Below are 24,356 nucleotides of genomic sequence, written 5' to 3'. Positions count from 1 at the left end.
AACGAAACACAGAGGATGGAAGGTGCCCATTTGAAGACCCCAGCGATGTACCCTACTTAGCTCAATCCAGACAGTTGTCATGCTGATGCACTGGGTTAATCTCTGGAGCCAGCATCGCAGTCACTGTGTGTGCTGATGCGCTGGGGAGGCAAAATAAGCTGATCCCTGGAGCCAGCATTACACTTCAGCAATCAACACCAGACAAAAGGATATCTACATCATCAGATGGAAAACAACACAAATGGATGGAGATGCAGATGGAAGCTATGTCTTAGTTGGTGCTTATCTTGGCGAGAGCCGAGTTCAAAACAACATCTGCTCTCATGTAATGGAAATTGTTGTTATTTCCTCAAATTACACTGAAGGAAAGAATGTGCTCTGTTTCTAGTTCAAGATAAAGGACTAAAGGTCCTTGAACCAGTGACCCTTAGCTCTTCAGTCTTATACTCGCCCAACTAAGCTATTTCAGCTTGACAGAGTTCTGCACCTGCATATAATGAGAAACGTTCAACAGCTCAGAAACACCATAATAGAATCCGATGCCTTTACAAGTGTATTTCGAGACTCAAGTTTTCTCCCAAATGCGTTTCTCAACAAATGGTTTTGCTTATTTTTATTCCTTCCACAGTAAGACCAAAAGGCAAACATCCAGGAAATAGGTAAACACTGCTACCAGCTGCCTGAAAGTGCAGCGCTTGAACTGTCTCAACAAACGTTTAGCTCTAAAACGAGTACGTTGAAAGTCTATTACCATCTTTAACACAATCATTTGTGTTCCAATAGCGGTTAATCCACAGGGTGATCAATAAAGTGACTGCTGGCTTTGTTCACATATTAACAAGACGTTTTCAGGATTTACGCATATTCTGAACAAGCACACTAGAATATGGTAGTGAAAGGAAAGCAAAATAGAAGGTTTATTGGCTCTGGTCTTGTATCGTCGCTCTGATTACCGTCCTTAAGAAAGTGGCATTAATAAAAATGTAATTATGTAAGGTTACCAATGCGCAAAAATCTTTTAAATCTTTTTAAATATTTAAATCTTCCCACATGAATTTAAAATACTTAATGACAGGCACTCTGTTTTGTTTAACCATCACTGATGGGTTGGGAATGTAAACTACGATACTACGATTACCACTTTCATTAGTCCTATCAAACGTGCTTGTCATGTTAGCCTTAGTGGCCTAATGGCTAAGGCAGTGGCCTTTTCAGTCAGGGATTGTGGGTTCAAGTCCCATCTGAGATGAAATGTTGTTAAAAATAAATAAATGTAACTATCATATCTTTTCTAGACATGTGATATTTTGCAGATCTTGTTATCTGTGATGTCCGCTCACGCTAGACTCAGTTTGCCCGAGTGCTGTGGCAGCAGCCATGATGAAGCAGGTCTGTTTTTCAGTTGAAATAAAGATCTACTTTGTTTTAGTGTATGGGTGTTTTGAAAAGATCAGTGAAATAGCTATGCATTTTTCAAATAAAAATGTATTCATTATTACAAAAGTTGACAGAAAGGATATTGTATTTACATTTTCCCACATGTGGTTGCCTTTCACAAATCTGATAAGGGTTTCAACAAAGGCAGTCGACTTCGTTTCATTATTTAGCCTATACTGCCATCTACAGCATTACTGCGGGTGTGGTTTATTTAAAGAAGAAAAGTCATGGCCATACAGGGATCAAACCCACAACCTTGGCATTATTATTAGGCATTAACCAACTGAGCTAACCGACCACACGTAAGAATATAAGAAATTTCACAAATGAGAGGAGACCATTTGGCCCATCTTGCTCATTTGGTTAGTAGCTCATTGATCCCACAGTCTCATCAAGCAGCTTCCTGAAGCATCCCAGGGTATGAGCTTCAACAACATTACTGGGGAGTTGATTTCAGACCCTCACAATTCTCTGTATAAAAAAGTGCCTCCTATTTTCTGTTCTGAATGCCCCTTTGTCTAATCTCCATTTGTGACCCTTAGTCTTTGTTTATTTTTTTCAGGTCGAAAAAGTCCCTTGAGTCAACATTGAGTCAACAAAAGTCCCTTGAGTCAATACCTTTTAGAATTTTGAATGCTTGAATCAGGTCGCTGCGTAGTCTTCTTTGTTCACGACTGAATAGGTTTAATTCTTTAGTCTGTCTGCATATGATATGCCTTTTAGACCTGGAATAATTTTGGTCACTCTTCTTTGCACTCTTTCTAGAGCAGCAATATCCTTTTTGTAGCGAAGTGACCAGAACTGAACACAATATTCAAGATGAGGTCTTAGTAATGCATTGCAGTTTTAACATTACTTCCATTGATTTAAATTCAACACTTTTCACAATGTATCTGACCATCTTGTTGGACTTTTTTATAGCTTCCCCACATTGTTAAACAGAACAATAACACATTCACAGTAATGGAAAGGCATAATTAGAGAAATTCAAATTATCAAGCATTCGGTGGATGTTTTAAGAAATAAATGAACAAAACAGATTTGTCAGAAGTGGAATTCAGACCCTCACCTCCGTCCTCCATCCTGACTTCCACAGACAGTTTATCTAAATACTGCAGTACACTCATGAACTCCCAATGTCTGATGCTGCAGTAGATCACCTGTGCGTGTACTTATTCTTTTGGGTTTATATTAAGAAGGGCGACCTGATCCCATAGAGAAAGTGACGAAACAGAAGGACACTCTTCTTACAGAAAGAAAATATACGGCAAACAGAGTGATCGCTTATCACAGTTAGAAATAAATCAGAAACGTCTGTTAGGAAATTAACTTAATCAAAAAACCACAAAGGCATTACATAAATGTTACAGATATATTTCAGACAGAACAGTTGTAACATAATTGAGTATATTTCTAAACAATCCGCTAGTAACAGACATCATCTCAAAGCTCTATCATTTATTTTAAGCTCTTATGAAAGACAAGTATGCTTGTGCATTATATCACAGAAAACATGATAATCCTGGCTCTTCGTTCAGTCCTTCAGTTTGTATCGTATGCAGATAGAAGATCCTATTGGATCCACATTGTAATAGTTTTTGATCTAGAGTACCACCTCTGCGAGCTTGAAATATTTTTTGTATGCCAAAGAATTTAAAATCTGAAGCCTAATGTTTGGCATCTACAAAATCTCTAGATATTGGTGAATGAATATCTTTTCTCCCAATGTAACTTTTATACTCGCTCATTAATGCGCAATTGTAACTGTATTTGTAATATTGCAAGTGGCAAGGACAAGAAATCAAACAAATGATAAGAGTTGAAGCACATGTAATCACTTGTAAGATACAGTACTCTTTTGTTGTTGTACAGCTGGTGAAATTCTTAAGTTTTAAAACGCATTATGACAGGCGGCACAATTACGACATGGACAAAAATTCAATAGATGTCCAGATGTCAGCTGTTAATAAAGACAGTCTGTGTTCATTGCTGTGTATATGACATTGTCTAGACACAATAGCTGTTATGTAAGCCTATTAGTATCAAACCCATCGCAATTAACGTGTTCCATGTTTTCAATCAGTTTGCAAGTTTCAATGTCATCGAAAAAGCAGCAGTGCTTTGCAACTGTAGTTTATCACTACAGTTTGTTTTCCAGTGTAAAGGATATCAAATGTGTCCTTACAACACTTTTTTTTTGGTTCCTGGGTAGTAAGTGTTATTTCCTAATTGCTTATGCCTCAAAAGTATAGAAAATGGCTATTATTCCCCACAAACTTTGTTTTTGTGACTAGGACAGTGATATTTTGAAATGTACCTATTTTCCAGAACATTCCAGATAGATTCAGTGCTGAGTAAACTTGGAGTAACTTCTAGAACTTTCTAGAACTTTCCAGTAATATAAATAGTAGTATAAATACAGGGGCCTTAAGCCCACCTGTTCAGTTTAGTTCCAGCTGCCTAAGTGGATACATATCTGCATTTTTCTGAGATGGCATCAAGAGGCTACAAGCATCCGGCAGGCGCATTTTGCTATGTCTGCGGCCAATTTATCAAGACGAGCGAAGAAGTACTCAGTGGAAGCATCTGCTAAGATGTGTGAGGCCTACAAGGCATATTTCGACATGCCTGTCGGGGATCAAGACAAACCCTGGGCACCTCATTTCACCGCGAGCACTGCAAAAAAACTCTGGAAGGTAAGATGGACAATTGTTGCTCGGAATTTTATGTTATAAAATGTGTTAATTTTTTTAATTTGTGAGGCGAGAGTGTATTAAATGGAATGTCCAGACAGTAATTTATGTGTACAGAAATAAAATAATTTATTTTTATTATCTATACACAACAAAATAATTAAATTAATTATGTAATTGTAATTTAAGAACAGCTGCCGCGGGCACGACTTTGAGGAGCACTGGATTAAATGAAGAGTTTGGATTATCATGTTTTCTGTGATATCATGCCCAAGCATACTTGTCTTTCAAAAGAGCATACAATAAATGATAGAGCTTTGAGGTGATTGTTCAGAAATATACTCAATTATGTTACAACTGTTCTGTCTGAAATATATCTATAACATTTATCTTTTTTTTTTTTTATTAATTTAATTTGCTAACAGACTGTTCTGATTTGTTTCTAACTGTGATAAGCGATCGCTCTGTTTGCCGTATATTATCTTTCTGTAAGAGGAGTGTCCTTGTGATCCCAAATAGAAAGCTACGAAACAGGTCGCCCTCCTTAATATAAACCGATAAAGAATAAGTATGCGCACCCCCCAGGTGATTTATTGCAGCGTCAGGCATTGCAGGTTCAGGAGTGCACTGCAGTATTTAAAAAGCGCGTCTGTGTGAGTCAGGATGGCCGAGCGGTCTAAGGCGCGATGTTCAGCTCCCAGTCTCTCTCCCTTTGCATTACTTTGAATGTGTCATTGTTCCTATTCGTTTATTTTAAAATACAGAATAACATACCCTTGTCTAGGGGCTGTATTGTTTACTAATCAGGGTGTAGTTTTACTGAAATCTGTGATAAAAAGCAGGCATATCCATTGCATTGGCAGGTAAGCATTTAACAAAAAAAGTGTGATAACACCAGTAAGTAATTCAGCCTAGTAATTAGAAAAGACAATTTCTTTCTGTTTTCATAGGTATATGATGACATAAGAACATAAGAACATAAGAAAGTTTACAAACGAGAGGAGGCCATTCGGCCCATCTTGCTCGTTTGGTTGTTAGTAGCTTATTGATCCCAAAATCTCATCAAGCAGCTTCTTGAAGGATCCCAGGGTGTCAGCTTCAACAACATTACTGGGGAGTTCATTCCAGACCTTCACAATTCTCTGTGTAAAAAATTGTCTCCTATTTTCTGTTCTGAATGCCCCTTTTTCTAAACTCCATTTGTGACCCCTGGTCCTTGTTTCTTTTTTCAGGCTGAAAAAGTCCCTTGGGTCGACACTGTCAATACCTTTTAGAATTTTGAATGCTTGAATTAGGTCGCCACGTAGTCTTCTTTGTTCAAGACTGAACAGATTCAATTCCTTTAGCCTGTCTGCATATGACATGCCTTTTAAGCCCGGAATAATTCTGGTCGCTCTTCTTTGCACTCTTTCTAGAGCAGCAATATCTTTTTTATAGCGAGGTGACCAGAACTGAACACAATATTCAAGATGAGGTCTTACTAGTGCGTTGTAAAGTTTTAACATTACTTCCCTTGATTTAAATTCAACACTTTTCACAATGTATCCGAGCATCTTGTTAGCCTTTTTTATAGCTTCCCCACATTGTCTAGATGAAGACATTTCTGAGTCAACAAAAACTCCTAGGTCTTTTTCATAGATTCCTTCTCCAATTTCAATATCTCCCATATGATATTTATAATGTACATTTTTATTTCCTGCATGCAGTACCTTACACTTTTCTCTATTAAATGTCATTTGCCATGTGTCTGCCCAGTTCTGAATCTTGTCTAGATCATTTTGAATGACCTTTGCTGCTGCAACAGTGTTTGCCACTCCTCCTACTTTTGTGTCGTCTGCAAATTTAACAAGTTTGCTTACTATACCAGAATCTAAATCATTAATGTAGATTAGGAATAGCAGAGGACCTAATACTGATCCCTGTGGTACACCGCTGGTTACCACACTCCATTCTGAGGTTTTTCCTCTAATCAGTACTTTCTGTTTTCTACATGTTAACCACTCCCTAATCCATGTACATGTGTTTCCTTGAATCCCAACTGCGTTCAGTTTGAGAATTAATCTTTTGTGCGGGACTTTGTCAAAAGCTTTCTGGAAATCTAAATAAACCATGTCATATGCTTTGCAATTATCCATTATGGATGTTGCATCCTCAAAAAAATCAAGCAAGTTAGTTAGGCACGATCTCCCTTTCCTAAAACCATGTTGACTGTCTCCCAGTACCCTGTTACCATATAGGTAATTTTCCATTTTGGATCTTATTATAGTTTCCATAAGTTTGCATATAATAGAAGTCAGGCTTACTGGTCTGTAGTTACCTGGTTCAGTTTTGTTTCCCTTTTTGTGGATCGGTATTACGTTTGCAATTTTCCAGTCTGTCGGTACCACCCCTGTGTCAAGAGACTGCTGCATGATCTTGGTTAGCGGTTTGTAAATTACTTCTTTCATTTCTTTGAGTACTACTGGGAGGATCTCATCCGGCCCAGGGGATTTGTTTATTTTAAGAGCTCCTAGTCCCTTTAACACTTCTGCCTCAGTTATGCTAAAGTTATTTAAAACTGGATAGGAACTGGATGACATGTGGGGCATGTTGTCAGTATCCTCCTTTGTAAAAACTTGTGAAAAGTAATCATTTAACATATTTGCTATTTTTTTTTCTTCCTCTACGATTTTGCCATTTGTATCTCTTAAACATTTAATCTCCTCTTTGAATGTTCTCTTGCTGTTGTAATATTGGAAAAACATTTTGGAATTGGTTTTAGCTCCCTTAGCAATGTTCATTTCTATTTCTCTCTTGGCCTTTCTAACTTCCTTTTTGACTTGCGTGCAGTTCTGTGTACTCTTTCTGCGTACTTTCTTTTTGGTCCTTTTTTAATGCTCTGTAAAGTGTCTTTTTTCGCTGAATATTTTTTTTAATTGATCTATTAAACCATTTTGGCAATTTAGTTTTACATTTAGATTTGTCTACTTTAGGGATATAATTGTTTTGCGCCTCTAGTACTACATTTTTGAAGAACAACCATCCTTCTTCTGTGGGTGTTTTCTCTATTTTACTCCAATCTACTTCTGTTAGTCTCTGTTTCATACCTTCATAGTTTGCTTTTCTAAAATTGTAAACCTTAGCTTTAGTCTTTACTTTTGGGGATTTAAAAAACACTTCAAATGAGACCATGTTGTGGTCTGAGTTTGCCAGTGGTTCTCTGACCTCTGTTTTAGTTATTCTATCTTCGTTATTTGAAAATACTAAATCAAGGCATGCCTCCCCTCTAGTGGGTGCCTTCACAAATTGTGTTAGGAAGCAGTCATTTGTCATTTCCACCATTTCTATTTCATCCTTCGCGCTACCCACCGGGTTTTCCCATTTTATTTGGGGGAAGTTGAAATCCCCCATTAGTATGGCTTCTCCTTTGCTACACGCATTTCTAATGTCATTGTATAACAGATTATTGTGCTCACCGTCTGAATCTGGCGGTCTATAGCATGCTCCTATTATTATGCCTTTTGAATTTTTGTCCGTTATTCTGACCCATATTGATTCGGCTTTATTTTCTTTGTCCAGGTTTAACACCTGGGCTTCAAGACTGTTTCTTATGTATAGCGCTACCCCTCCTCCTCTTCTGTCCTGCCTGTCTTTCCTATACAGTGTATACCCACAAATATTATATTCGTCCCCATCACTCTCAGACAACCAAGTTTCTGTAACACCTATCACATCATAGTTACCTGTTAGTGCAGTAGCTTCAAGTTCTAGAATTTTGTTTCTGATACTTCTAGCATTTAGATAAATACATTTAATGGTTGTCTTACCTGAGTTGTTGTTCTTGTTTTGATGCGGTCTCCCTTCTGTTTTTTTGTTGATTTCTCCCCCCTTCCTTTCTAGTTTAAATGCTTCCGAACCTGCTCGAGGATCTTTTCTCCGAGTAGACTAGTTCCCTTGTTATTTAAATGCAGTCCATCCCGTCTATACAGATAGTCCTCGTTGTAGAATGTGGTCCAATGATCAAGATAGGTGAAGCCTTCCCGTGTGCACCACGTCTTCAGCCATGCGTTTTGATTAATTATTTCCAGCTGTCCATATGGTCCTTTGCAAGGTGCGGGTAGTATACCAGAAAATACCACAGTTTTGGTTTTCTCTTTTAATTTCCTTCCTAGCTCTCTGAATTTGTTTTGCAGGGATTTTGGTCTGTCTCTTCCAATGTTGTTTGTACCGATGTGGACGACTACTACCGGGTCGTCTCCTGTTCGTTCTAGGAGCCTGTCCACGTTTTCAGTGATGTGCTTGACCGAGGCTCCCGGAAGGCAGCACACTGTTGTAGTAAGGGGGTCCAAACTGCGAATTGAACTTGCTGTGTTTCTCAATATGGAGTCCCCAACAATCATGACCTCCCTTCTTTTTGCTGTCTGGTCACCACTGTCAATAGGGTCCTGGATGTTGTTCCTTTCATTCTCTTGTTGTTGGTTCTGCTCATCAAAATTCTGAAGTGACTCAAATCTGTTGGTTGTTTTGATTTCTGGTGGTTGTGTTTGACGAAGTTTCTTTTTTTCCCTGCTTCTGCCTACCTGAACCCAGCTGTTCTGACCTTCTATCTCCCTGGTGGCTTTCAGTCTGTTAGGGGTGATGCAGACTTCCATGAATTGTGGGTGTGCCAGTTCCTCAAGATCATGTTGCTGTCTCACTTCTTCCAGCTCCATTTCTAGCATACTTACTAGTTTATGCAAATCCTGGGTCGCGCGGCACTTTACGCACACTTGGTTTAGCTCCGCTGGGTTTTCTCGGATTTCCCACATCAAGCAGGTGTCACAGATTACTGGCTTGAAGACCATGTTGAGGTTTTTTTTTTTTTGAAGTTTAGTTTCTTCTGCAGCCGTCAACCTGCTTTCCAACTGCTTCGAAACTGCTCTGTACTTTTCCACGCCTGTACTTCTCCCACTCGCTGTCGCTTCCACTCGCTGTCGCTGGGAAGACTGCCTCGTTTAACTGCGTTGTTCTGCTCTGCTGTTGGCTCCTCCCCTCGCCCGTGTCTCAAAACGGCGCTGAATTTGAATCAGCTGCTCCGAGTTTCAGCTTGTTTGTTATCAGAAAAACACACGCGGCTGTTTGACTTTGAGCTGCTGCTGTGTTTCCCCAATGTCCTCTGTTTTCTGATTAAAGCAATTCAAGATGCAATTTCTTCTTTCTGCTTCGAAACTGCTCTGTACTTTTCCACGCCTGTACTTCTCCCACTCGCTGTCGCTTCCACTCCTGTCCAGGTCCTGACCCTATCTGAGATGGGGGTATGCGGTAGACTAGATTTTTTGGAAAGAGGTACAGGGCTTAAAAAGTTTGAAAACCACTGGTCTATATAATTGTCATATGTGCGTGGCTAAAGTTAATTAGAAAATATTATTGGGCTTTCTTTTCTTTTGTTCTTACCTGTGCTCATTCCCAACTCTCTTCTGTTGTTCACTGGTCTGATAGAATCCTGGTTAATCTCTGTTTCCCAGGTCCACTTGTTGAGAATTCCATTTTCCTTTGTGTATGCTTGTGTGTGGAACGCAAATTAAACTGTGTGCAATTAACAAACCAGCAATCCTATTATTGCTGTCGAACTGCCTTTCTGCCATATACTTTTTACAATATTAATTAAAGGGGCTTTGGTAGTAGCGTATTCTTATACTGGGAATATTGGGTTGGCCTCGGAGGTCAAAGGTTGTTTATTCCAAAGTCCTGCACTGAATTCCGGTGTGTCGGTGTGAACTCAAGCCCTGCCGAGGGTCTGGTGGGTAAGAAAAGAAACCAATCCCATAATGCACAACAGACAGACAGAAAGAAGGGTAGGCAGACAGGCAGATGGCTAGTTTTATCTAGACAGAAACACAGATGTGATCTGTGTGCTGCTGAGCTGTAAGCTATTCAACATCTCCCTATGCAGTGAAATGGAATGGTTGAAAGCAACGCTGCCAAGCACTGACATCAGACAGAAGTGACATCAGACCGTTATCTTTATGGTTTAATTTTGGTAAATCTAGGACACCCCTGAAAATATAAATGCCCCGTTGCACATCTACACTCCTGGGACTGTGTGTGTGCCGAGCAGGGCTTCTTAATTTGCAGTACTTTTTGAAACACAGGTGTCAAAGCTACCCTGTTGTTAAGCCTGCCAGTCTGACCCCACACACCAATTCCATGCATATTGGTGTGGATTTACCCCCCCTTTGAGCTGGTTAAAACAACAGCTGAATTGCAATTATTATGAACCTGATGAAGACCTGATGTGTGAAAACGCGTATATCTGCACTCTGTGTTTGCTCGCCCTAAAGGCATGCTTTAACTAATCAAACGATATTTTTTCTTTTAAACTAGAGTAAAACTTGTCTCATTGTTGAGCGTGCGACTGGCAGGTCTTTTTGACTTTGAACTTTTGGGACAAGATCTTGGATTGATCTAGCAAGAATGTAAGCCAAAATGAACCATATTTTGGATAAGCATTGCCGTGCACAGATGTTCTCATTTTGATGTGTATATACATTTCAGTGTTAGATACTTGGACTGATTAAGAGATTGTATAACTAACCAAAAGAAACTTGTCTTCTTGTGATTGGGTTAAGAGAAAAACATGATGTCATCAGTTAACTTGTATTTATAGCTGAGAACACTGAAATGTACTATTTAAGAAATAGACAAGTTCAGAAGATATCAGGAGGAGTGCCAGGAGAGTTAAGAAATGTACGAGCTGAGGAGTTAAGAAATGCAGGAGTCAAGGAGTATAAGGAGTGCCAGGAGAGTTAAGAAATGTACGGCATAAGAAGTGAAGAGTGAGGACAATGAAGCAGCAGCAGGAAAGACAGAGCGTGAAAAAGGACAATAAGATATTATTGTGGGATAGCCTCTGAATTGTGTTTGGACAGATGTACCATACTAACAGTTCGATAATGTAACAATAAAGAAACTGTTATAGCTCTCAAGAACTAAATCTACAGCGGGGGGGCAGTTATTGCAGTTTTATTGTTATTGTGCTGTGCAGAGTAACTGGAATCAATGCAGTACAACATCCAGGACTTGTCATTGTATCGAAGGTAACAGGAATGACTCCATCCTCTCCTGCAGACTCCTTTATACGTGACTCCTATAGAAACCACTCTCCCACTGCACTCAATCTCCCAGTAGCACAGAGTCCCAGACAAACCCTCTCTGCAAAGCACTTGTAAGAAACAGTAAAATCTCTCTGGGCACTCGGGATATGGCTGGTCCTCTTCACTGAATGTTACCTTTCTGTTCCCTTCAGATAGAATGAGGTGTCTATTCACTGTGTTGGAGTCCTGTGAGATCCAAAGGAATGTCATTGAAGAGAAGAGGAGGGTTAGAGGAGCGAGATGCTTAGAAAAGTGGGGGGTGAGAGAGAGAGGGAGGGATCTTTTTTCTGTGAATTTCTGAATTTGAGAGACACAGAAGGGGAGAGGAGAGGGGTAGAAGGGAGAAAGTGGGAAGGAAGAAGGAGAGAGGGGAGGAGGGAGGAAGGGGAGCTGTATAGACAGATATCACAGCAGGTTTCAGCATCCAATAAGTGAGTAACAGGATTATTTGTGTTTGTGAGAGTGGGAAGAGAGGGAGTAGAGAGGGAATGAGAGGGAGGGGAGGAGGGAGGAAAGGGAGATAGACAGATATTACAGCAGGTTTCAGCATCCAATAAGTGAGTAACAGGATTATTTGTGTTTGTGAGAGTGGGAAGAGAGGGAGTAGAGAGGGAATGAGAGGGAGGGGAGGAGGGAGGAAAGGGAGATAGACAGATATTACAGCAGGTTTCAGCATCCAATAAGTGAGTAACAGGATTATTTGTGTTTGTGAGAGTGGGAAGAGAGGGAGTAGAGAGGGAATGAGAGGGAGGGGAGGAGGGAGGAAAGGGAGATAGACAGATATCACAGCAGGTACATAATGTCGGTTTCTGATTTCAGCAATTTGAAATCAGAAAGGCTTTGAGGTACAAAGGAACATCCAGTAAGTGAGGAACAGGATTATTTGCATTATTTGGGGTTTTGGAGTTTGTGTGGATTCACATTGCAGCTGCTGGCAATACACAAAATAATGCTGCTCTTCACTGTAAAATAGTAAACACTCCCCTCCAACAAGTCTTGGGGTAGATGAATGAATGAATGCAGAATGACTGGGGGGTGAGAGGGTGGGTGGGGGGTATTTGTTGTCATTTTACCCACTCAGACTACTGCACAAGTGCATTGATACCACAATATACAATTATTATTAACACAGGGGGACTCTGTCTGTGCAAGACAGAAGTTGGACCTGGCTTCAAGAATTGTATTCTTGTGTGTTCTATACCTACAGCGAGTACTGTCTTGTATTCTTGTATGTTATATACCCGCACTATGGCTGATCCCTGGAGCCAGCATTACACTTCAGCCATCAACACCAGGCAGAAAGATATCTACAGATGGAAGGAATCGTCAGATGGAAGGAAACTCAAAACGCAGATGGAGCACATTAGTTTACTGTAAAACAACATCTTAATTGTTGTTTGTCATGGCTACAGCTTAGTCCACGACCTCAAATTTCAGTCTCCGGACTGGCAACACTCAGTATCCCCTCTGTGAAGACGGCGCAAACTCTCAATGTGCAAGAGCTTATCCGGGCAACTAAAGGTAAAGTGCAGACAGTCTCATCGCCATCAGTCAGCTGGGAGGCCCACTGAGAGGATATGTTTTCCCTGCATTCCACTCTGTAGTGCAGCACAGACAGACCCTCTCCCACAACAGCCAGCTTCTCCCAGCTCACCCAGACACGGAACTTGTCAACTATTTCTACTGAAGGGGTTCCAGGTGCAGTTGTTGGACTGGGTTTGGTCTGGATCTCAGTGGCTTCACTCACTAAGAGAGTTTCGACTGCCCTATACCTGACTTTGTAGAGTGTGGCTGTCTGCTCCCAGACAGAGTCCAGGTCTCCTGTGTGTCGGGAGTGTCTGTGGCTGTCCACTCCCGCTGTGTGCCTGTCTCAGCTGCTCTCTCCAGTGCTCTGTGCTCCACTCTGTACCGCTCGCTCTTCCCAAGCTGGGGAGGCAGCAGCTTCAGGGTCACGCTGTTGGTCTGGATGTCAGTCACCACGGGGGATTGGGGCTTTGATATGCACTGAAATTGGGGATCCACTACTTCCCCTTGTCTATACAGATGAATGGGGGCTCCAGGACAGGAGGGGTCTGAGATGGAGGCCACAACAAATCTGGTTTGCTTCTGGTCTTTACTGACCTCTGAAACCCCTCTGAACAGCTTAAGGCTCTCCCTCATTTTCTTTGAGAGCTCAGGGGAGGTGCACCATGGCTGAGGCTCCTCTTCAGTGGCACTTAGTAGAAAACTACTCTTCTCCATTTTTCTTAACTCCTCAGATTCAAGGCACTGAGTCAGGGTGGAGATGGACGGCTCTTTGTACTGCAGTGAGGTGAAGGTGAAGCAGATGACAGTCTCAATCTTTGGATCAAAGAGGACTCCGTTGAGCTCCCCTGTTGATTTCATGACGGGAACGTCTTTCAGTTCATCAGTGTAGAGTCTCAACACTTATTTCGATCTCCTTTTCGTCCAGCCACTTCTCCGTTTTGCTGTCGGTGAATGGAGAAGCATTGTGACTCTGCAGGATATCAGTCAGCGCCTGCTCCTCCTCCTCACCACCCCAGATAGCTGGCAGCACCCTGGACACAGCTTTCTCAAACACTGTCTTATACTGCAAGAACTTCTGCTGCAACTCTGCCAGTCTGTATTTTAGATCTTCAAACTGGTTAACAAAGCTGTCGCCAATCATGTCGTTCGCTCTCATGTTGACCTCTTTGAACAAGTACAGCACCTTCTCGACCTATGAGACCAGGCCCACGCTGATCTCTCACACCAGTTGAGCAGCTTTGGAGTCCAGCCAAATCAAAGGGTACAGCCACACTTTCAGAGGCACAACCTTCTCTCCATGTTCTCCCAGCTGCTCTGGTAGCGTTTTATATACATCAAAGGCTTCCTCATATGTGGTGGGATTCCGTTTGATGTCAAAATCGCCGTGGAATGTGCAGCTGAACTGATTTACAATCTTCTTTTCTTTATCTGTCAGGTTCAACTCTCCCTTCCCTTCAATGGACAACAGAGGGATCTTCTTGACCATCACCTCCAGGTTCCCCTCGATCTCCTGCTTGTGTTCTTCTGTAGAAGCCGTCTGGTCGAAAAGCAAGAAGGCCTGAGCTCCGTATTGCACTTCCATGATGACGTGTATGGCCATCTGCTGATCAAACACCTGGGGATAGGTGATCTTGCCCAGCTGGCTCATGGTCAACTGCTCGTAGCAAACAGTCTTTCTGTACTTCATAGTGACCCTGCATTGCCGCGTGGAGGAGACATCGTCCTTCAGATACTTGGCCTACCCCCCATCTCTATCAGCCCCCCCAGGAAGCTGGCCTTCAGTGAAGCGCTCACGTCCAGCAGGTTGGACTTTTCCTCTAAGGAGTCGGAGGTTACAATCTTGAAATCTGAACTTGGAGTTTGATGGACATCAAGGTCATTTTTTATAGCTTTGGAATCCCACAGGGTGATGCCTGAGAGAGATGTCTCACCAGACATCGTGTTGGCAGGCATTGAGTCAGAAGGCAGTGTTTCACCAGGCATCGTGCTGGCAGGCATTGAGTCAGAAAGCAATGTTTCAACAGGCATAGTCTCACCAGGCATCGTGTTGGCAGGCATTGAGTCAGAAGGCAGTGTTTCACCAGGCATAGTCTCACCAGGCATCGTGCTGGAATGCATTGAGTCAGAAGGCAGTGTTTCACCAGGCATCATGTTGGCAGGCATTGAGTCAGAAGGCAGTGTTTCACCAGGCATCATGTTGGCAGGCATTGAGTCAGAAGGCAGTGTTTCACCAGGCATCGTGCTGGCAGGTATTGAGTCAGAAGGCAGTGTTTCACGAGGCATCATGTTGGCAGAGATTGAGTCAGAAGGCAGTGTTTCAACAGGCATAGTCTCACCAGGCATCATGTTGGCAGGTATTGAGTCAGAAGGCAGTGTTTCACCAGGCATCGTGCTGGCAGGCATTGAGTCAGAAGGCAGTGTTTCACCAGGCATCATGTTGGCAGAGATTGAGTCAGAAAGCAGTGTTTCAACAGGCATAGTCTCACCAGGCATCATGTTGGCAGGCATTGAGTCAGAAGGCGGTGTTTCACCAGGCATCGTGCTGGCAGGCATTGAGTCAGAAGGCAGTGTTTCACCAGGCATCATGTTGGCAGAGATTGAGTCAGAAAGCAGTGTTTCAACAGGCATAGTCTCACAGGCATCGTGTTAGCAGGCATTGAGTCAGAAGGCAATGTTTCACCAGGCATAGTCTCACCAGGCATCGTGTTGGCAGGCATTGAGTCAGAAGGCAGTGTTTCACCAGGCATCGTGCTGGCAGGCATTGAGTCAGAAGGCAGTGTTTCACCAGGCATAGTCTCACCCAACATCGTGTTGGCAGGCCCTGTTTCACCAGTCATGGTTTCAATAGGCCCTGATTCACCAGGCACAGTGTCAGAAAACACAGTTTCACCAGGCATCATGTCGGCAGGCATAGTTTTTTTTAAAGAAGTTAAAAAACGACTCCAAGTTGGGTAGACTGGTATTTTTTCTTGTTTTTAGCTAAGGAGCTAATCTTACCAGCGTCTTCAGACTCGATGGGTTCCTGATTGTCTGACTGACTCCCACTTTCAACTGCTGGTGTCTTTATTTATTTATTTACTGTGTCACTTTGAAACAAAACCATTCCTCTTTCTGAACATTTCCTGATAAGCTAAGAGAGTGTATTTGTAAGTCAGTTTTGTTTTTCAGGTGCATAAAAATATCAGTAATCCAGAGGAAAAAGAAGCAGCACAGTTCTGTAGCCTCTCCAAGTCAGTCTGCAGTACATCATGCTTTGCTTCCAAAACAGTAGAAGTTTAAAGACAGAAACAAACTGCACCAGAAGGCATCTCTTAAGTGTTAAAAACAACATTGTTTTATTTTTAAGTTTTTTAGTTTCCTGTTCTACTTTTTCTCGAGAAAAATGTCAAGTTCCTCTTCCTGGACTCCCCACAGATTATAAGAAAATGCTGCTGAGCTTCAAGGAACTTTGCATGGAGACAGACAGACTGACAGATTGACAGAGGCCCTGCACTGGTTCTGTATTCCACTAAAGGGTAGGCAATGCCAGCGCAAGTATAGGGCAGCTACAGTCTACAATGAGGGGGAGGGCTGCTGGTAGAAGGAATGGGACCTCAGTGTGTGCTAACTGTAATTGTGTGTGTGTTACAGTGAAAATGCATTGATCATGTATGCTACTGCTACGACTAGTCTAACAGTAATAACAATATTTCTGTATGTTGCAGCAGCATGTTCAGTTATACAACTCCAGTTCAACTTTTCAATAATTTCCAATGAGTTTTGGCGCACAGACTGATATTGGCCACCCTGGCGTGTGATACTGCTTCATTAATGCAGTCATTAGGGTTATATGATGTTTATATACACACTCTATTGATTTAGATATTTGGGTTGGATACCACGGAATTGTTATTGTGAAGCCAGCGGAACTGCAGTGTTTCTCCGACCCGACGAAGGAAGCGTTTGTCCCGGATAACCACCCCAGTGATGAGCGGCGCTGCCATGACAACCTATCAAATCACCTGCACAGGTTAGAACACTTTGAGTCATGGATTAATGTTTAGTTTCCAAAAATAACATCAATAAGATTGAGCTGCGCTGCCAGTGTGTAACAAACAAACCCTCAAATATCAGAGAATAGATACAGAGACAAGCCGTGCACCAGCAAGAGGGGACAATGAAAGAGCCAGTTACAGTTTAAATAAGTAAATACATTACGACATGAAACAAAAATATATGTGGGTATATTTTAATTTAAAAAAAATCTATACCTCCATAATTCAGAGTATTTATCTAAAAAATCTCAGCTAATTCTTTACAAATTAATCATTTCTATTTTCCCCGAGTGCTGAGTAATGTGGCGTTATAGTTTCTTAACATTAATGGATTTTAGAAATCATCTATGCTAGTCTGCCCCTCAAACAGTTTTAAATATAATTTAGATTTATATGGCAGTTAGTATATAAATCCATTTCTAAAACAGGTTGCATTTTGTAATTTAAATACCTATGAGCTACCAAAACGTATTTTTGTTTCATATGGTTATTAATGTATTTATTTGATTAAACTTTAATCGAGGCTTTCATTTTATCTTCTTGAAGTCACCACAGCGCCTCGCGCCGCTCGGAACTTTCGCATTTTTAAATCCTAACGGTCTCTGCTCAGCTGAGTGGAATGTTCAGGAGCCGGTTGCCTAGCAGCGTCTCCCCCTCTTCTCTGCCCCGCCCTCTCTCCCTCTCTCGCTGCACAGGCTGGGAGTTCAGATTTAGCTTCGTTATATTATAGAGCGCAATTCTTTACTAACTTTTACAAACGAGCTGATTAGAGGCTTCGTGTTTTCAAGATGGTTCAGGTGCAGCCGGGCAGACTGACTGGAGCATCATTACAGGATACCGCACTGCGCTCGGCTTTGTGTGGCGGCTGATACACAAAATAACGAACGACTGTTAAAGAAATCCCATGTGTTGCTTTTTAATGCTAAATATGGATCTGGTATTCTAAGTATTATCTACAGTTAATAATTCAGCTATATTCATATTCAGAATGTAATACAGTATTAAGACAGGGTCCAGTATTAGAAATCAATGTTCATTGACCATTCCCATACATTCTCTATATGTTTCCACATTGTGGTTGCAATCCACAGGCACAAGGGGCTCAGTGATGTTAACAACTAGAGCCCACAATTAACCAATATATTTAATGTAAAGAAATGGTTCATGTCTTTCTTTCTCATAGCTGCTTCTGTGTGTATACACCAGTGCTATTTATTGTGTGTAATTACCCGTCTTGTCTAAGAATGTGCAGATTATATATAAAAAGATATTTATGAGAGAGTGGCCGGCGATGAGGGCTCTACCGTGTGATAGTTGACCGCGACGGTAAAACTACTAGACAGTTACGATTGCGCATTAATGAGCGAGTATAGAAATTACATTGGGAGAAAAGATATTCATTCACCACTATCTAGACATTTTGTAGATGCCAAACATTCAGCTTCAGATCTTAAATTCTGTGGCATACAAAAAATATTTCAAGCTGGCAGAGGTGGTAATCTCGATCAAAAACTATCACAATGTGAATCCAAAGGGATCTTCTATCTCCATACGATACAAACTGAAGGATTAAATGAAGAGCTAGGATTATCATGTTTCCTGTGATATAATGCGCAAGCATACTTGTCTTTCATAAGAGCTTAAAATAAATGATAGAGCTTTGAGATGATGTCTGTTACTAGCAGATTGTTTAGAAATATACTCAATTATGTTACAACTGTTCTGTCTGAAATATATCTGTAACATTTATGTAATGCCTTTGTGGTTTTTTTGATTAATTCAATTTGCTAACAGACTGCTCTGAACATTCTAACAATGATTGGGTAGTTTTCCCAAAATTTTCTTTCTGTAGCTGTGTGGGTTGTATATTCAGCTTCAACGAAACAGGTGGCCTCCTGGGTATAATCCCACTTCTAAGACAAAAAGGTGATTTTGTTGCAATTGTAACATTTCAGGTTCAAATTTTTTGAGGTTGCATCTTTGCTTGGAATTTGAATGCACAATGTGTCTTTGTTTACTGTGTTAACAATCAGTTTAGGCATGAGAAAACCTTTGCTTCTGACAAGTGTGGGGTTATTACTCAGAACATGGTAATGGCATGGTGCTAATAATGCCAAGAGTCTGTGGGTTTTGTTTCATATGGGCCATAACTTTCCTTCTTTAAATAAACCACACCCAGAGTAATGCTGTAGATGGCAGTATAGGCTAAATAATGAACCGAAGTCAAAACCTTTGTTGAACTTATCAGATTTGTACAAGGCAATTACATGGTGTCCAAAATGTAAATACAATATCCTTTTGTCAGGGATTCTTAATAATGAAATACATCTTTATTTAAAAAATTCCATAGCTATTTCACTGATCTTTTCAAAACACCCATACACAAAAACAAAGTAGATCTTTATTTCAACTGAAAAACAGACCTGCTTCATCATGGCTGCTGCCCCAGCACTGACTTTGTCGGGCAGGCTGAGTCTAGCGTGAGCGGACACAGCAGATAACTTGTTCATTATCACAGCAGCAAATTTCACATGAGCTGTCAATGAAGAAAAAAACTCATTCTGGTTACAGGCGATTCCGATTGCCTCGAACAGACTGGTCACATTATGGCAGAAGCAGAGCCCAGATTGACGGGTGAAGAAGCTGGAAAAAGTTTAGGTGCCAGTGCTTTATTCATTATCTGTGACTAGCACACTTTCATCCAACAAGTTCCACTGTTTGATAGTACTAAAGAAACATTGGAACAATAGACCAAGATGGTTAACCAAGTCTAACCCATCGGTGGTGTTCAAACAAAGTAGTATTGTTACATTGGGAAAGGGCCGTGCCTGTCACTAAGTATTTTATAGCAGGTGGGAAGATTTAAATATGCTGCATATTTGGAAGGGGTAACATGCACATAAATACGTTTTTATTAATGCCACTTTCCTAAGGATTGAAATGAGTGATTCTCCCAGTGGGTTAATCAAATTCTTGTGATACGAACACATGGACCTCTTTTCCCCTCTAAACCTATTTCTAAAAAGTTATTTCACTTTCCTTTCACCCATATTCTAATGTGCTTGTTCAGATTGATTAAACGTGAATCCTGAAAACATCTTGTCAATATGATAACAAAGCCATAACAGTCACTTTATTGTAAAACTGTGGATTATTAAAAATTGGAACACATATGATTGTGTTAAAAATGTTTATAGAATTTCAATGTACAAAATTTAGAGCAAAATCCTTTGTTGAGACCTTCAAGAGCTTTTGTTTCAGTGCTCGCAGGTAGCAGTGTTTACCTATTGCCTGGATGTTTGCCTTGATGTCCGACAGGCATGTGAATAATGTGTTAAAAATAAGCAAAACCATTTGTTAGAAGATGCATTTGGGAGAAAACTTGAGTCTCGACCTTGTCTTGTAAAGGCAATGGATTCTATTATGCTATAAAAATGTATTTAATGTGAACGTTTCTCACTATATACAGGTTCAGAACTCTGTCAAGCCGAAATAATTCAGTTAGAAGAGCGTTAGATATAAAGATCTAAGGGTCTCTGGTTCAAACTGAACTGGTGGGCTTAAGGCCCAAGTACTTCTTACTATTATTTATCTTGAACTAAAAACAAAGTTCTTCTTTTATTCCAGTGTAATTGGAGGAAATAACAGGAATGTGGAAAATAGTGGTTCAAAAAAGCACTGTCCTTGGCACAAAAGCAACCCTTTTATTAACAGCTTAATTGTGCCAACGTTTTTGAGTGATAAGCAAGGGGAATGCTGCAGAACGTGATCAAGGGAGCATTTACTCAAAAACCTGAGATTGTTATATTGTTTTTTAAAGCAACACAGGGCAGGAAAGTTTTTTGAAAATCCCTTGTGTTAATAAACTGAGAAAATTGATTTCAAATAGGATATTCATCCATCCATGAAACAGTTCCGGCCCAGCTAACTTAATACCTTAGGGATTGCTGTAAGAGGTGTATCCATTAATTGAAAAGCCTTGTTAGCAATCCTTACCATTTAATTTGCATGTAAATTGGATGAAAATATATTTCTTAACACAGATTGACATTAACTTGTTTATGTGCAATAGATTACTTGCTGAAGACACTGAAAAATACTTTGAATCGAAACCTCTGTTATTTATATTTATTCTCAAATAAGACAACTTCCATTGCTAAAAAAAGACCTCCCTTTTTGCTTCTCTGAAGACATGCAATGGAGGGCGCACTGGAGTTTTTCAGTCTGGGGAATATTACAAATTAACAGACTGTACTTTAAAATCCACGCATGTAGGTGGTGCCTCTGTTTACCAAAAAACTGTCACATTTATTTGATTGTCTTGTCCTTGGCACTTGCAATGTGTACATAAAAATACTACAGTTATTTGAGCTAAATCCCCTGCAAGTATAAAAGTTACCTATTCTCAGAGGTTATATCGCATCTTGATACGAGTCATTTATATTGGTAATTTTACATAATTACTTGACAATGTAATGTCTTTCATTTGGAATTTAGAAAGCGCGTCTGTACAAGACCAGAGCCAATAAACCTGCTATTTTGCTTTCCTTTCACTACCATATTCCAGTGTGCTTGTTCAGAATATACGTGAATCCTGAAAACGTCTTGTTAATATGTGAATAAAGCCAGCAGCCACTTTATTGATCACCCTGTGGATTAACTGCTATCGGAACACAGGTGATTGTGTTAAAGATGCTAATAGACTTTCAATGTACTCGTTTTAGAGCTAAACTGAGACAGTTTTGCACTTTCAGGCAGCCGGTAGCAGTGTTTACCTATTTCTGGATGTTTGCCTTTTGGTCTTACTGTGGAAGGAATAAAAAATAAAACTAAGCAAAACCATTTGTTGAAAACCGCATTTGGGAGAAAATTTAAGTCTCTAACCACATTTGTAAAGGGACTGGATTCTATTATGGTGTTTCCGAGCTGTTGAACATTTCTTGTTATATACAGGGTTGACTCTTTGTCAAGCTGAAATAGCTCAGTTGGGAGAGCGTTAGTCTGAAGATCTAAAGGTCCCTGGTTTGATCCCGGGTTTTGGCAAGACAAGGCTTCTTTTTGTATTAATATCTTATTAACTAAACACAGGGAACATTCTTTTCTTCAGTGTAATTGGAGGAAATAACAACGCATTACAGTACCATTTCCATGGGTGGTAACGACCAGCCTTTCGGTTAACAGCCGATTGCGCCACAAAGACCAAACTGCTAGACTGCCAAAGAGTACAGGAGTGATCAGCAACGCGAGATGCTGCAGAATGTGATCGAGGGAGCAGAACTCAGCCGAACCTGAGACCACATCTAAGAAGAAAGCAACACTGGGCAGGAAAGACTATGTAATCCATTATGGCAGCACAACATACCTCGTGTTTGTTAGATAACTCCCAAATATTTACGATTCAAATGGGAATTGTATTCATCCAATTATAAGCACACATTTGATATACTTTACACTGGAAAACAAACTGTAGTGACAAACTACAGTTGTAAAGCACATCTTGGCTTTACAATGAATTGCCGGTACGTGCTCAATCATGTGACTGAAATATCACATTTACCAAGGGCTCTGATTGCCCAGTGTTAAAATAGGACTTCAGTCTTTGTGTACACTGCGAATCAAATGTTTAAAAATCAACAGAAATCTGACATTTAACAGATTATAAAACCATTCGTTTTAGAGCTGCTGTGCATAATCAAACAGCCATGTTTATTTTGGTAACATGTGTCTTTGTTTTTTTCGTGTGCCCCCATGTGTAATCTAAAACAGTCAAAATAAAATGAAATGAAGATGACAAAGCTATTTGACAAACCAATAAACATAGATAATATATATATATATATATATATATATATATATATATATATATATATATATATATATATATATATATATATTATCAGGATGTTTCGGACATAAAGCCTTCTTTAGCTGTATAGAAAGAAAAAAAAACACTGTAAACTTGTTTATTGCACTGTGTTTACTTTCTATTTACTGTAAATACTGTATATTGAGTGCAAATGTTACTCAGTAATGAATCCACAAATTAAAGTAATTAACATATTAACATGGCATACTTTTTAAAATCAGAAAGTTTTATTTAAACATTGTTTGAAAAGCCTTTATTCAAAAGTGGATTGTGGACATGTCTGTAGCACTTGGAATATACATTTACATTGATCAGATTAACCATTTGGCAACTAATTCTATATTTGAGGTGCTAGACTCTACTCTGATTACTTTTATTGTTTATGTAGCATGATACTAGAGGGGAATATACCAGCTAAAAATATAAACTACTGCAAACTGCCATTTAATGGGAAAGCAATTTTATAGAAAACAAGAACAAAATTTGCCCCCTTGAAGCCCGTGCAAAAATTCTGCTTGAGAACTTCTTGCCATTGAGTTTTTGTACAGCATTGTGCAGACAAAACCTAATCACATCATCAAATAGCAATTTTAGACGCAATACAAAACTATATTATGGAATTAGTCACTATTATATAAATAATAACTTAAAAAAAAACCCAAAAACATATTTCACTTTAAAGAGCTACAGAACAATCAGTCGAATTCACTGATACTTTATTCCAATTAAGGTTTTGTCCTATTTTATTTTTTTTGTTTTACAATTAAGCTGAGTTACATAAATGAGTTTTTTTGCCTTTTTACAAAAAGACAAACTAGATTAGCAAAATGTCTATTAATGTAAAAAATTAAATGGCAATCAAAGTACTACTTTGGATTATGTAAGAACTATACCCTTAAACTCTGATAAGTTACAGAAGACAAGAAACTTTGCAAAATCAGTATCTGCTCACCCACTGTTATACTGCTGTACATTGCAAAACCAGAGTTTTTATTAAAAAACAAACAAACCAACCCTATTATAAAACACTTTAGCAAAGTAACTCTAACTAAATATCAGTTACATTTATTAAGCTGTTGCTCCAGTGCAAAGTTTATTACTCCCCTTGTGGGGAAAAACCCCACCTTGTAATGGATGCAAACTATAAAAAAGCTCCGGGTTTTTTCCCTGAAGGTTTCACATGCACGTAATGTTTTTGTTACTACTTGTAAATATTAGTTTTTACACAACAAAAAAGGTGCAGCAAACTGCAGTAAAGCAAAGCTTAGTAAATCCAGTCCATATTTACTATGACTTTGTTTGACTTCTGTTTCAGCATTCATTTTAAAATGAATTGCATAGTTTATATTGCCACACTACAGTAATGGCTTTTCCAGGATTTTTAAAGTTGCACTCATAAAATACAATGTTTAGCAGTTGACTAAAACAACATACAACTCACGATTGAAATATCTTCTACAATGTAAAGCGTTATAATTATGTTAGGAAAGTTTATCAGTAAATAATATCATCAGTTCCTACCACCATTTATGAAAGGCTATGATTGAATGGCTTTAGGCTCAAGTATAACCGCATATAACCCTAAATCTAAGCTACAATTAAACTATGATAATATGGTGGTGGTTAAATGTAGTGATGGAAATTGTGTGACAAATGCATCATGTGTAAAACATTACTTTACCAGTCA

At 39.8% G+C, this 24,356-nt stretch overlaps 1 non-coding gene across 1 annotated transcript; it reads left to right on the top strand.

The window, feature by feature from the left end:
* The first annotated feature begins 21,773 nt into the window (after window positions 1-21,773).
* Window positions 21,774-21,846, top strand: trnaf-gaa. Its single transcript has one exon. It is a non-coding gene; the product is annotated as a tRNA-Phe (tRNA).
* The last annotated feature ends 2,510 nt before the right edge of the window (window positions 21,847-24,356 follow it).

This window comes from Polyodon spathula, chromosome 8, assembly GCF_017654505.1.
Source record: "Polyodon spathula isolate WHYD16114869_AA chromosome 8, ASM1765450v1, whole genome shotgun sequence".
Lineage (NCBI taxonomy): Eukaryota > Metazoa > Chordata > Actinopteri > Acipenseriformes > Polyodontidae > Polyodon > Polyodon spathula.
This window is presented reverse-complemented; position numbering and strand designations above follow the sequence as displayed.